The sequence below is a fragment of the Bidens hawaiensis genome, unplaced genomic scaffold (genome assembly GCF_021521415.1).
Source record: "Bidens hawaiensis isolate Kalapana, Puna unplaced genomic scaffold, B.hawaiensis_p1.1 tig00049037_1, whole genome shotgun sequence".
Taxonomy (NCBI): Eukaryota; Viridiplantae; Streptophyta; class Magnoliopsida; order Asterales; family Asteraceae; genus Bidens; species Bidens hawaiensis.
Genome location: NW_027498772.1, coordinates 74,060 through 86,995, shown reverse-complemented (window position 1 = coordinate 86,995; position 12,936 = coordinate 74,060). Strand labels below are relative to the sequence as shown.

Below are 12,936 nucleotides of genomic sequence, written 5' to 3'. Positions count from 1 at the left end.
TCAGACCAGTCATGAAGGCTCTTGAATGAAACAGTGGAGCACTTCACCTTCTGACTGCGAGGAATAAAAGAGAACCAAGAGTCTTGGATCTTGGGCTTATAAAAAAATTGAAAGCGCCGAGGGGTGGGCTCCTCGCGCTGAGATTTGCACATGAACTCAAAATGAGTCATGCGCACAAGTCCAAACGGATGGACTTGGGATATATGAATCCCATAAAACCTAAGCACCGCACCTACAAACCTTGTCATCGGGAGACGAAGGTTGCAGTGGGTGAAAAAATGACAGTACAAGGATATATAGCCGGCAGGCGGGTCCGCCGCCGTTTGCCCGGCCCCAGGCAACATGCAGCCAAACACAGGGAGAAAACCCTGAGAGGCGATGAGGCTGTCAAGATCGGCCTGCCTCAGTTTGCAGGGGATTTCATTCCACCTCTTCACGGCCTTGGTCCTCCCTACCTCCTCCGATGAGGCCTCAGCAGCCTTCTTCCCCTTGCCGGTCTTCTTCAATGTAGACATTACTAACGATTTAACACGGCAATGGATGGGGGAGATTGTGTTGTCTGAGCTATCAGACATACAACGGTGAAAACGGACAAACGAGGCTTCTGAAGAACAGAAATCTGGAAGCAGAAGACACGTAATCGGAATACAAGGAAAGAAAGGAAAGCAGAGAATAAAACAGCAAAGAAGATGAAGAAATAAAACTCTAAGGGCTGGCTTTTATAGGCCCAGGAGAGAGAAATATTGGTGCTGATCGGACTTCAGGCGCCCCCACTCGCAGGTGTAAGCCAACGCGAGCGCGACACGTGTCCCTGACACTGTGTGAGGGGACACGAAAAGAAACTCTACAGCTGTTGCCAGAATTCACGCGCCACCACTCGCAGGAACGGACCAACGCGAGCGCGACACGTGTCCCTGACAGCATGTGAGGGGACACGAAAGGCAACTGTAGCACCTCGAGCACACGAAAGGTCTGACACGTCTCCATCACTGGCCCACGTCAGCAACAACCAACCACGTACAGGGACGATTCATTTTCAACAAAAAGGATAGAATTTCGCGCAACGATGAATAATTAGAAGAAAAAGACAAACCCCTACTAAAAGAACAAACTGTTAAGTCTAATATCTATCTTGCCTCACTCGCGCGAGACAAGACACACATTAGACTGGGGGGGCTTGAAGAGGTATGTACCCGCCTCAACACCGAGCAAGGCGGGTCAACCCACAAGATATAGACAAGAGGCTTAAAATCAAGACATTATGAAGGCACAAAGCCAAAACCTATGCGCATGGCGCATATCACATATATGCTCATGCATCACATGCTCAGGCATCATATGCCCAGGCACCACAGATGCTCAGGCATCATATATGCTCATGCATCACATGCTCAGGCATCATATGCCCAGGCACCACAGATGCTCAGGCATCACATATGCTCACGCATCACATATGCTCACGCATATCACATATGCGCGTGGCGCATCAGCGCGTGGCGCATATCACATGCTCGTGCATATCACTTCTGTGCATGAAACATCTGCGCGTGAGAATAAAGAGAAGACCTCGCGCATCCTCAGGATTGGCGCATATCACACATGCACATAATCAACCTCGTCCTTATCCAAATCAGGATTAGGGCAACCTTGATTGTGCACGTCAGACAACCTTCCAGAAGGTATCTTTTTAAGGAATAAGAATGTGCTGATGTCGACAGCTGCCAATGAAAGGTGGACAACTCAGCATAAACCATGTGCTACCACGTGATTATAACCAATGAAAGAGCACCAGGTGTCCCCAAGGACACGTGGCGCAAAGCAATTGGAGGAGGCCAGCAAGGCCCTGATTAGGTCTAAGCCCAATCAGTGGAAACCCTAGCACTATAAATATCACATCCAATATCATCAGATAGCAGACTGAAACAGACAATAACAGAGTATTCAGCTATTAAGCAATACACTCTAAATTCCTTACTCTCACATATTATTATCTTCTCCCACAAATACTTATTCTCACACCGGAGGGTTACCCCAAAGAGGACCCCTCTGTCCCTTTCTGAGGGGTAAGTTTACGGTGCTGTTCATTTTGTAGGTGGAAGAACCCAGATCCAAGAGAAACCATCGGTGAAATAGCATAATCACACCCGAGGAAAGTAGATCGTCTACCAGTGAGTCGATCCACGTTTCTTCAAAAATGACAGGAGTTTAGCCCATAAATTAACTCAAAGTTTGTAGTTGTTTCAACACCAAACATTGTTTAGTACACATTTATCTAGCACGGTGTAAGGTATGTTATCCTCAACTTTTGAATTTAATATTATGCATGCCATAGGGTTTGAATCAAATACAAGTTGGGCCCACAGTCAGCATGGAGTGGAAATTTGTTTTTAGGGTGTAATGGTGTAGGGGTTACAAGTTGGGCCCACCGTGTGTTTTTTATTATTTTCTTTTTATAATTAAACTAATTAAATAAAAACCAATTTATTTAAATAATTAAATAAAAATGCATTAGAATTAAAAAGAAATACAAAAAAAATACATAACTAAAAAGGTAAAAAAAACATAACTAAAGAAAAAAATTAAAAAAAAAACATAACTAAAAAAAAACTAATATCCGTAATATTCGCGCATTTTTTCACGTCGTCGTTGAAACAATAATGCGGCATCCTCATGAAACCCCTCCGCTTTGAGGGATTCGTAGTCGTCTTTCATTTGAAGTAATTCTAACGTGTGGTTCAGCTTTTCTTGTTGTTTGTTGGATGCTCGAAGGTCGTTTCCAATTACGGTGGCATTTGTTTCCAAACGACCGACCAACTCGTTTATTTCAACGGGCTCCGTATTGAATCGTGTTAACAACGAACCTTCCCCCTTATTTTTCCTCGATCTCCCGCGTGGTCGAGGCAACTCCTCTACCTCATCTTCGTCGGGTATATTAAAATCGTCGGCTAAATTAACCCTGTCGTCCAGGAAGAAGCTACGAGAATCGGAGGGTGTGTTTAGTGTGCTCGGATTTGATGACGACGATGTCTTCGACCTTTTTAATTGTCGGGATGAGCCGGCTCGTCGGGCGACGGGAACGGTTGGTGCCCCGCTCCATTTCGCGCAACCGCGTAGTTTTTTCCAACAATTCAAATACTTGAACGGTTTCCCGGGCCGCTCAAAAGTTTGGCCCTGAGCTCGAAAGTCGCTTGAGGCTTGAGTTATAATGTCGCCGTCGTTATGCCCGCTACACCAGCCGGGCCCTGCAACCGATTAATTATGCCGGCAAATTTTTGACAATCGTCGTTAAGCCCCTTCCAGTGGGCTTGAACCACTTCTTTTCCACGGTAGTCTTCGGGTTTATTGGTTATCGCGAGCCAAGCTTCAAAGACTTTCTTCCAAAACACCCCGGTGGCTTGAAAGTTAGCTACAAATTAAAATTATTTGTATCAATTAGTATACATTTTAATAAACACTAAATACATTTTTAATAAATACTTAATATTAAAAAACTTACCGACGCCGGGATCCTCCGAAACGACGATCCAAGCCCTTGCGAGGGCCACCTCCTCCTACTCGCTCCAATGCTTGTATGGATCATGTTGCGCCATCGGCTCCCTCGATTGTTTTTTTTGTGTTTACAGGTCGGCTTTTGGCTTGAACCGGAGCCCCGTGACGTTTGCGTCTCCGGCACCGTCACCGGCTCCGACTCCGGTGGTGTAGACCCGAACGCCGGCATTGTGTTTTGGGGGCTGAGATAGTTGGCGTACATATTTAGGTTCGGGTCGGAAAATTGATACGGATAGCTCGGTTGGTTCGGGTTCATCGGGTTCCATTGTAAGTTCGGTTGGTTCGGTTGGCTCGATTACGAACCATACGTTTGACCGTAACTAGGGAATTGGTAGTTCGGTTGGTTCGGGTTGTTTCTAAGATTCATTTTGTTATTTTTTTGTAAGAATTTGGGTATGATTTGTGTATAAAATGGAGAAGAATGGTTGATGTTTATATATATATATATATTGTTTAAATTAAATAAAAAAAAATTTATATTTGACCGTTGTCAAACAGTAATAATAATATAATATTATTATTTTTCACACTCGCCGGCGACAAACTATCCCCGCCCCGCCCCGCCCCTAATCGCCCAAATATCGCCCACGGGGGCGGTGTTTGCGCCCTTTCTCACCCCTAACCGACGCTCACTACATATAACCTTACAAGCGTGACTATAAAGCCACTAGATTATTCATTAAAATATGTTTAGATTAACTTATAATTCAAACTTGGTTCAGACTCGTACGTTGCCGCGTGTGGGCTTACTGTTTATTTACTTGTTTAATTATATTGGTAAGGGTTTACCAAAAAGTGTAACAATAAAACACTTTTCAGGCTGATTATCTATGTTCTCAGGGATCTTTTAGGTTAACCACATACAAAATAGAGAGAAAGAAGCCAAATGTACCAAAAAAATTTGCTGCCAAATACACTATCAAATTTAGAACTGACCACATTCAACAGGAAGCTACAATGATTAGGGATGCGCTAGGTATCGGTAGCATACCGGTACTGAAAGTATCGTTACCGAAACTCACAAAAAATGAGTACAGGTACCAAAAATGTTCGGTATGACACCAAAGGCAAAAATCCGGTAAAATTTAGATAGCATACCGAACCCCTAAACTACCGATGGCTAAAACAAACCACTAAGTACTATTTAAATGCTTAAGACAGAGTTGCAAACATTAAAATGCTTAAAAAAGAGTTGTAAACCATGCTCAAATTAACGTATGAATAGGATAAGTATGTGAGATAGAAGGTATAGATGATTAATGGTTTTTAATATTACACATGCATATAGAGAGTGCAATTTACACACATTAGAAAAAACAAACAACATGTAGATAAAGAAAACCATAAATATCAATCACATTTTCAATTTTCATGAATCAAAAGTATCTTAAACATCAAATATGGTAATGAAGGGCCTCTTTAATAAACCTCTGGAAATTATTATATAATGAACCACCAACATCAGTAGTTTCTTTTGCTTTCCTTTTCCATTCTTTGGCCTTTGTTCTCATTTCCTTCCCTTTATCCCCTTGCATCATCTCCCTAACAAGAACTTCTTCATTTATCTTCACATCATGATTAACCTCCATCCCGATCCCCCATTCGGTGCACGCAAACCGACAATTCGTTTGTTGGTCCGAAAAGAACGGCCAACAAATCAAAGGGACCCCTTCAAGTATACTCTCAGTAGTCGAGGTCCATCCACAATGTGACAAAAACGCACCAACCGAAGGGTGAGCCAAAACCTTTTCTTGATCACACCAACTCACCAACATCCCTCTATCCTTAATCTCATCAAAGAATTCTTCTGGCAACGCGTCCGAATCCCCCATGGTCACATCGGGTCGAACCACCCATAAAAACGGCTGCATACTGTTTGCCAGGCCCCACGCAAACTCGACTAGGTGTTGGTCAGTCATGGTAGTCACACTACCATAATTGACATAGATCACAGACCCTTCTTCCATTTGGTCTAGCCAGTGTAAACAACTCGAGTCTGGCCTCCACAAACTCGAGTTTAGTGACTGTACTGGATTGTCGTCCGGTACATATCTGGCTAGTAAAGGAAGAGGGCCTATTGTGTATACGTCTGGGTAATTGAATTTTGAAGCAATCGCTTCTACTACTTTGTGTTCCAATGCATCGAACGTGTTGAAGATGATCGCGGGTGCGTTTAAGTTATTTTGGGCTTCCTCTCCCACGAAATCGAACATGATATCGTTTGGATCGTTGTTCTGATGAAGCTTGGAATATCCTTGTAACGAAGATTGGTCATCCCCGGGATCCAATCAATTGGTTTTTCTAGCCTGCCATCCGTCAAATAGTTATCGTCTACAAAAGGTTTATGTATACTTTTAGTGTTAATATTCAAATCCTAGAAATTTAAACAATCTTTATGTAAGGTGAAGAGCATATATTGTACCATAACTAACAAAAACGAACTAAACTAACTAAATGGCAACTGAAAGAAAATATAAAACCATAACTAACAAAAACGACTAATATGTGACCGTCAAATTCTCGCAGTCACCCTAGTGGCAAATAACCTTTGTAACCAGAATAATTATACAACTACTTTAGTATCCGGAGTGCATGTCGCAATATTATCAACTGAATATGTGGCCGAAACTCTAGCGGCTGGATTTGTGACGCATTTTGTTACAGTCGCTAACCTCGCGACAATCTGGTTTCTGTCACTAATCCAGTCGCTAATGCTACAACTGTTTTTGTTGTAATTTGTGAATGATAGCTCAATTTTAATATGTTTTATAACCAACTAATAACTATATTGGTTCGGTTGTAGTGACGGGTTTACAAAAGAGTATTAACCAAATCAAATCGATTGGTCAAATTATTCTAAAAAGATAAACAAAAAGTGAGGGATTTGTAGCCAAACAAAAATCTCTTAAAAAAATTATAACTAAAAATTAAAAAAAAATAACGAAAAAAGTAAAAACACAAAAATGTTTCCACGCCTTTCTCGTTTTAAAGAAAAGACACAATGGTGAATGGAAAAGATCATTGTATCATTTTGTATATCATTGTGTTTATTTTCGTTATTGATTGTGTCTTTTTTTTCATTATATTGTGTTATAAAACTCAAATTGTGTTATATTTGTTCGGCATTGTGTTATATTTTGCGATCTATTGTGTCTTTCGTTCATTTTAGTCATTATGTTTTTAATCTCAGCAATGTGTCTTTTTGTCAAATTTGGTTTTTTTAACGTGAATAATGACGGAAATATTGTAGTTTTTTAAATTTTTTCGTTTTTATTTATATTTTAAATTATAATTGTTTTAAATTTATTTTTAAAGGTTTTTTTTTGTCACAAATCCTTTCACTTCTTATTTTTGTTTTCTATTTGTATTTTAACTTGTCCGTAATCTATTGATAATTATATATATATATATATATATATATATATATATATAACAATTGTAAAGATTTGTATGCATCATGGCTTGAACATTTTGCATTAAGGTTTTTTTTTCCAATTTTTTTTCTTTTTTATTTTTCATCCTATAGTTTTCATAGTTTATCTTTAGTCCATATACCTTTTATTTTTTACAAGTTTGCCACAAAGTATGTTTCATTTTTAATCTCAACAATTTTCTACTTTCAATTTTGTTCTCTAAGGCCATACGTAGTGGGCGAAATTTAGGGACGAAATCAGGCAATTTGGGGCGCGAACACCGCTCTCTGGGCGAATTGTGTGTGTGTGTGTGTGTGTGGGCGGGGGGGGGGGGGGGGGGGGGGGTGAGGACTGCTTGTCGCCTTGCTTCTCTTTGGTTATATTATTATTATAATTGTTATATTGGGCTAAAACACCATTACACCCAAAAAAAAACCCACCATTTGCTGACTGGGTGCCACATGACGCAAAACGCTTCATTTTGTAGCCCCTCCATTACACATAGCCTAATACTTTTCTTCTTTTACAAAATTTTCATTTAATGTTTTAGTCTAAATTTTGCAAATTTACACGCCGCAACACATGCGTGTTGTTCAATGTTCTTATGTCTATCTTCCTCATTTAACTTTTCGGTCATGAGACGACCTTGTTATTATTTTTATGTTTTATTTTTCGGTCTATTTTTCACGTGTTAACAAGCCATAACAAATGGCCATGATTGAACGTTTTTAGGTCTTTTCGTTCGGTTTAAAAGTCCTGTCACAAAGCACGGATCCTACGTCCCCGGCCCATCAACACATGGGTTCGAAAAATGTTTTAAGGTTAATTTTTTTAATGGTTTTCACCTCACCGCAACACGGTGGGGGTTAATACTAGTTAATAACTATTAGGAAATGAGAAAAACTTTTACTTATTAATTTTAAGACAAGTCAATAATGAAGGTGACCTTGTAAACAACTTAACTAATAGACATGATAAACCTAATCATAAATCTACTTCAAAACCTATCATGAGATTAAAACTCTTAATTATTTTGGGAAACAAAAGGAAAAAACAAAACACATTTACTAGATGTTATGATACCACTAGCTAGACTAGACTAAAAGTTGATTGGTAAGGCTATACGTAATGGGCTATAAAAATGGACGATAACTTTGGGAGGGGAACATCGTCCCCTCAGGCTACAAAAGGAGTGATAATGATGAGGGTGATAAATACATTTCGCCTAAGTTGTTTTGTGGTTTGCTATTATTTTATTTAGTATATATGTGTGATATATACATATATATATATGTGTATGTGTGTGTGTGATATATATAGAGAGAGCAAGGTTATGATAAGAAATATTTTTTCCTAAAAAGTGTAGAAAGTGTATTTTCACTATTAGATCTAATAAAACACACCTCATAATAAATATACTTTTCATATCCATCGTCAGATCAACATATCTAACGCACCAGATTACTTCTTACACTTCTAAAACACACACTACTTATTATAACCCCACCCTACACACACACACACACATAGAGGTATAGTAATTATGTAATCACATAATTACTCTACTTGTATATATAATTACTCTATTTGATTCTCACAATTAACACTTTAATTTCATTTGTGTTTGATCCTAACTATATGTGTGTGTGTGTGTGCACGCGTGCCTGTGTGTGTGCATTGAGCTATAACATCACAACAAAAAATCCCCCATTTGCCAACTAGACGTCACATGACAAAAGTCGTCCCATTTTATAGTCCCCAATTAAGCTAGGTAATTGGTTAAATCCAACCATAGTTTCTGTTATATTTTTGAAAAACGGAATTTTGGTTATGGTTTCCGGTATAGATTTAAACCAAACCAAAAATCGAATCAAAAGATGTGCACCCTAAATATGCATATGTATATTATATCTGTTAGTATATAATAAATATGTTCACCAACCTTTAAAGGGAAAAATCCCCCTTTGCATGAACTCTCTATAGTGCAAATAACACATAAAAGCACACGCAGGAGAAGTCCAAAACTGAACCTCAGGAATACCTAAATCCATAGCCGCCTTTATGGCAAAGCTCATCACACCATCTCCAATCACACAGCTGACCGGAGGAACCCCGGTCAATGAGTTCAACCGACACAACAACTCTTTGAACGGACCCAAACATGTCTTTCTAGTCATGTCACAAAGCATGGGCACGTCCTGAGTGGCGTCTCTATCCGAGTGGGGCATACCGTCTGGGATGGTCTCGAACCGGAAATCTGGCAAGCCGTTGACGGATTCTCGGCCTTTGGAACGGATGAGGCGGCGGTGGTTAATTGAATTCGGTGTTGACAAAGGTGATGTGGAAGCCATGGGAGTGTAGAAGCTTTGCTAGCTTCATGAAAGGGGTTACATGGCCTTGTGATGGGTATGGGACTAGAACTGCATGGGGTTTAGTTATGGAACCCATTTTGTTAGGTTAGGAACTTACATTACGAGTGTTATTGGTTTAGTTGTATATTCTATAGTATTATATTGTTATCTTTTTCCTTATCCTTAATCAGTTTTTTCTAAATGGCTAAAATAATAATAGCAATTTTTTTTAATAATTTGATTCAATATTATATACTAGCTTTACCCTTTATTACGGATTTGTTTTATATTTTTCGTTTCTAATATTTATATATATTTGGGATTTTAATTTTATTTATTGTAAGTAAATTAATAATATACTTAGAGTTTGATTATGAAAGGGTCTCACAAATAAACGAGATGTTATAACCCGTTTAAAAGCTATCCGAGTTTGGTGAGATCCATGACCCGTTTATTTTTTTTTACTATACATTGATTTTTAATTGTAAATAATATCTTTTTTTAAAAAAGAAAAATCGGATATTAAGTTTTAGTATATCCTTATTTTATAGGATTTTCATATCAAATATTTGGTGAGATTAGTTTTTAAGTTAATGAGATGTTGTAACCCGTTTAAGAGTTATCTGAATTTGGTGAGACCCATACTTTGTGAATTCGGTCAAATGTATGAGAAGCCTCTACAAATAAAAAAATCTGGTGGCTTGAGAGCGGGGTGGGGAGCAACTAGAGAACTTTTAAATGTTTTGTTTATATATATATATATATATATATTTAAGATTAAGATGTATACTAGAGGGTGTGCGCGATGAGACAAGTGTTTGAACGCAGACTCTGTTAATCATCTAACAATTATGAGTGTTCATGGTTCAGTTTAAAACCTTGAAATTGTTTAACCCAGTCATCTGTTTGGTTTTACAATTGTTATTTTTTCTTTTACTTTCGGACGGTTTCAAAATTTTCAAACCATAGTGAACGGTTGTGTTCACGGTTTATACCAAAAATCAGCCATATGAATCGGTCCAAACGGTAAATGAATGCATTTTTATTTTTTTATTATGTAGTATTAGATGTATTTTGTTATATATATATATAGGGGAAAGTTAACGTACAAATGAAATTAAGTGCTAAACGTGATAATTAAGTAGAGTAATTATATATACAAGTATATAAGAAGTTAATAATATACTCAAACCTATTTCGATTTATTTATGTTGGGTTTGTTCATTTTTTAATGAAACGTTGAATGAATTTTCCACTTAATTTTTAATTATTCGTTTATGTTCATTTGTTATAATTTTGATATTATTTTGTGAAACTTTTCATTTAAGTTAAACTTAAAAGAAATAAGAATCGTGTAACTAAATCCATATTGAAAATTAAATTAGGGTTTAGAATATTGATATATTTTTATAGTATTTTAATTTTATTTATTGTAAGTAATTAATAATATACTTAGGGTTTGATAATGAAATGGTTTCACAAATAAATGAGATGTTATAACATGTTTAAAATCTATCTGGGTTTGATCAGACCCATAACCCGCTTATCTTTTACTATAAAATTGTTTCATAATTATAAATAATATTTTTTTTAATAAAATTGGATATTAATTTTTATTATATCCTTATTTTATAGGATTTTTATATCAAATATTCGGTGAGATTAATTTTAATATAATGAGATATTATAACCCGTTTAATGGCTATATGGCTTTGGTAAGACCCATACCCTTGAATTCGGGTCAAATGCATGAGAAACTATCATTTAAAGTTTATTTCACCTTATTGGGTATAGTTAAAATATAATTGAACAAAATCCATTTTAATACAAGTAAACTTTAAATTAACCTAATTTCAGTATGATTTTTATAATCTTTGTTCTTGTTATTATTTCATCTTATTAATGTTTACGATTTATGTGACTAAAACTATCATTCTTGCTGTTATGGTCCTCTTAACTATCGTATTTTGTTGGTGTTTAGTTAGAACTGATGGTATTTAAATTAATAATCTTAATTGTGAAACACAACTGGAATCAGACTGTTAGTATCGGTTCAGTTTCTATTAAAACTAGTTTAGTTTTGGTTTGGACGACAAAAATCGGTGTTAACGCCTGGACTCACAAGTTTAACTTAAAAACCATTAAAATTGGCATTAAACACCCTCCGTTTGAATTTTCTTTCTTCTTATTTGTTTGGGTTTCTGGCTTATGGTCGGAAAATTCAAAAAAATGTAATTGTTTTTGTTATATTGCAATGTGTGTTGGTTAGTGGCTGGTTGTTAAATAATGATGAATCTTTTAACTCAACGTGTTAGGTTGTTGCGATGAGGTATAAAAACTAGTTTTCTTTTAACGAGTAATACATTCGAGTAGGTATGTGATTCGAATATCCCTGACTTTTTATTATTTATGCGTGTTATATTAAATAATTGATTAAATAATATTCAACTCTTTAGATGGATGGGTTAAATATTAGAAAATTCAATGATTCTTCAAGTTGATTAAAAAATAGTGATTCTTAATAATTAACCATCCAATATTACCTTTCAATCAGTTTGTTTATTTTAAAAATTCATGATCGATAATGAACTTGTGGTAGGCCGTAGGTGGTTCCACTCGGGACTGGACCATCAAAATACACCTCTCATCATCGTGTCTATGAGCATCTCCAATGCAAATTACCACAAACATCCACTTCGATAAAATCAGATAAATTTAATTTTTTCTCAAAAAACTTCTTTTGTCTCACTATCAAACATCCACAAACTTCCATATCAATGTACGCAACATCACTTAATTTTTATATTTAATCTAATGATTTTTATAATAAATTTCTTTTTACATATATTGTGTGTATATATGTATATAAGACTATAAATATAAAATAACAAAGGAAATCCTTCCAAAGATGTCGACCTTTGCATCATAAAGAACTTATCCAATTGCTCGTGAAATCTTTCCAAAGATGTCGAGTTGTCCACCTTTGCATCATAAAATTTTAATTTTGCTCGGTGAATTTGTCGGCTATCAGTTGTTGTTACACTTTTTGTTTCGCAAGGAAGTTACAGTTTTCGTCATATAAACAAACTTTTACAAATTATAGACCAGGTACTTTTAAAAATACGACTTTCAATGGGTATCCTTAAATGACATTTTGTTATGGTTTTAGTCGTTTCTATTAGGCACAATTACACATATGGTGTCCGAGGTTTTAAGTAAAGTAACATCTTTGGGTACTAAGGTTTTAAATTAACAGGTTTGGGTTTTAAGCTTTCAAATTTGTATCGAGTTTAGGTATTAACATTAACTTCTGTTAACTTTTTTTATTAAGATTAAGGGCATTTTAGTCTTTTCAAATTTAAAGAAGTAATCATGTAACTTAGAGCATCCACAACAACAAACATATACAAACTGCCACATCATATTCCAAACTTTTCTCAAAAACCTCACTTTTTTCCATAACAAACCTATGCAAACCCCATTAAAAAATTATTAAAACTATATATACATAATGTATACATATGTGAATGTGAGATAGGGAAAGAGAAAATATGCCACCTTAAAGTTCATTTCAGTTTGTAAGGAAGAACTTTTAATCCAAAGACTTTACTTTACAATGGTGA

At 36.4% G+C, this 12,936-nt stretch overlaps 1 pseudogene across 1 annotated transcript; it reads right to left on the bottom strand.

Annotated features, from left to right (window-relative positions):
* Positions 1-4,943: 4,943 nt before the first annotated feature.
* Positions 4,944-9,410, bottom strand: LOC143597783 (linamarin synthase 2-like; annotated as a pseudogene). Its single transcript, XR_013146991.1, has 2 exons — positions 8,905-9,410; positions 4,944-5,880 (listed from the first exon to the last, which is right to left on the bottom strand). The product of XR_013146991.1 is annotated as a linamarin synthase 2-like (transcript).
* Positions 9,411-12,936: the final 3,526 nt, after the last annotated feature.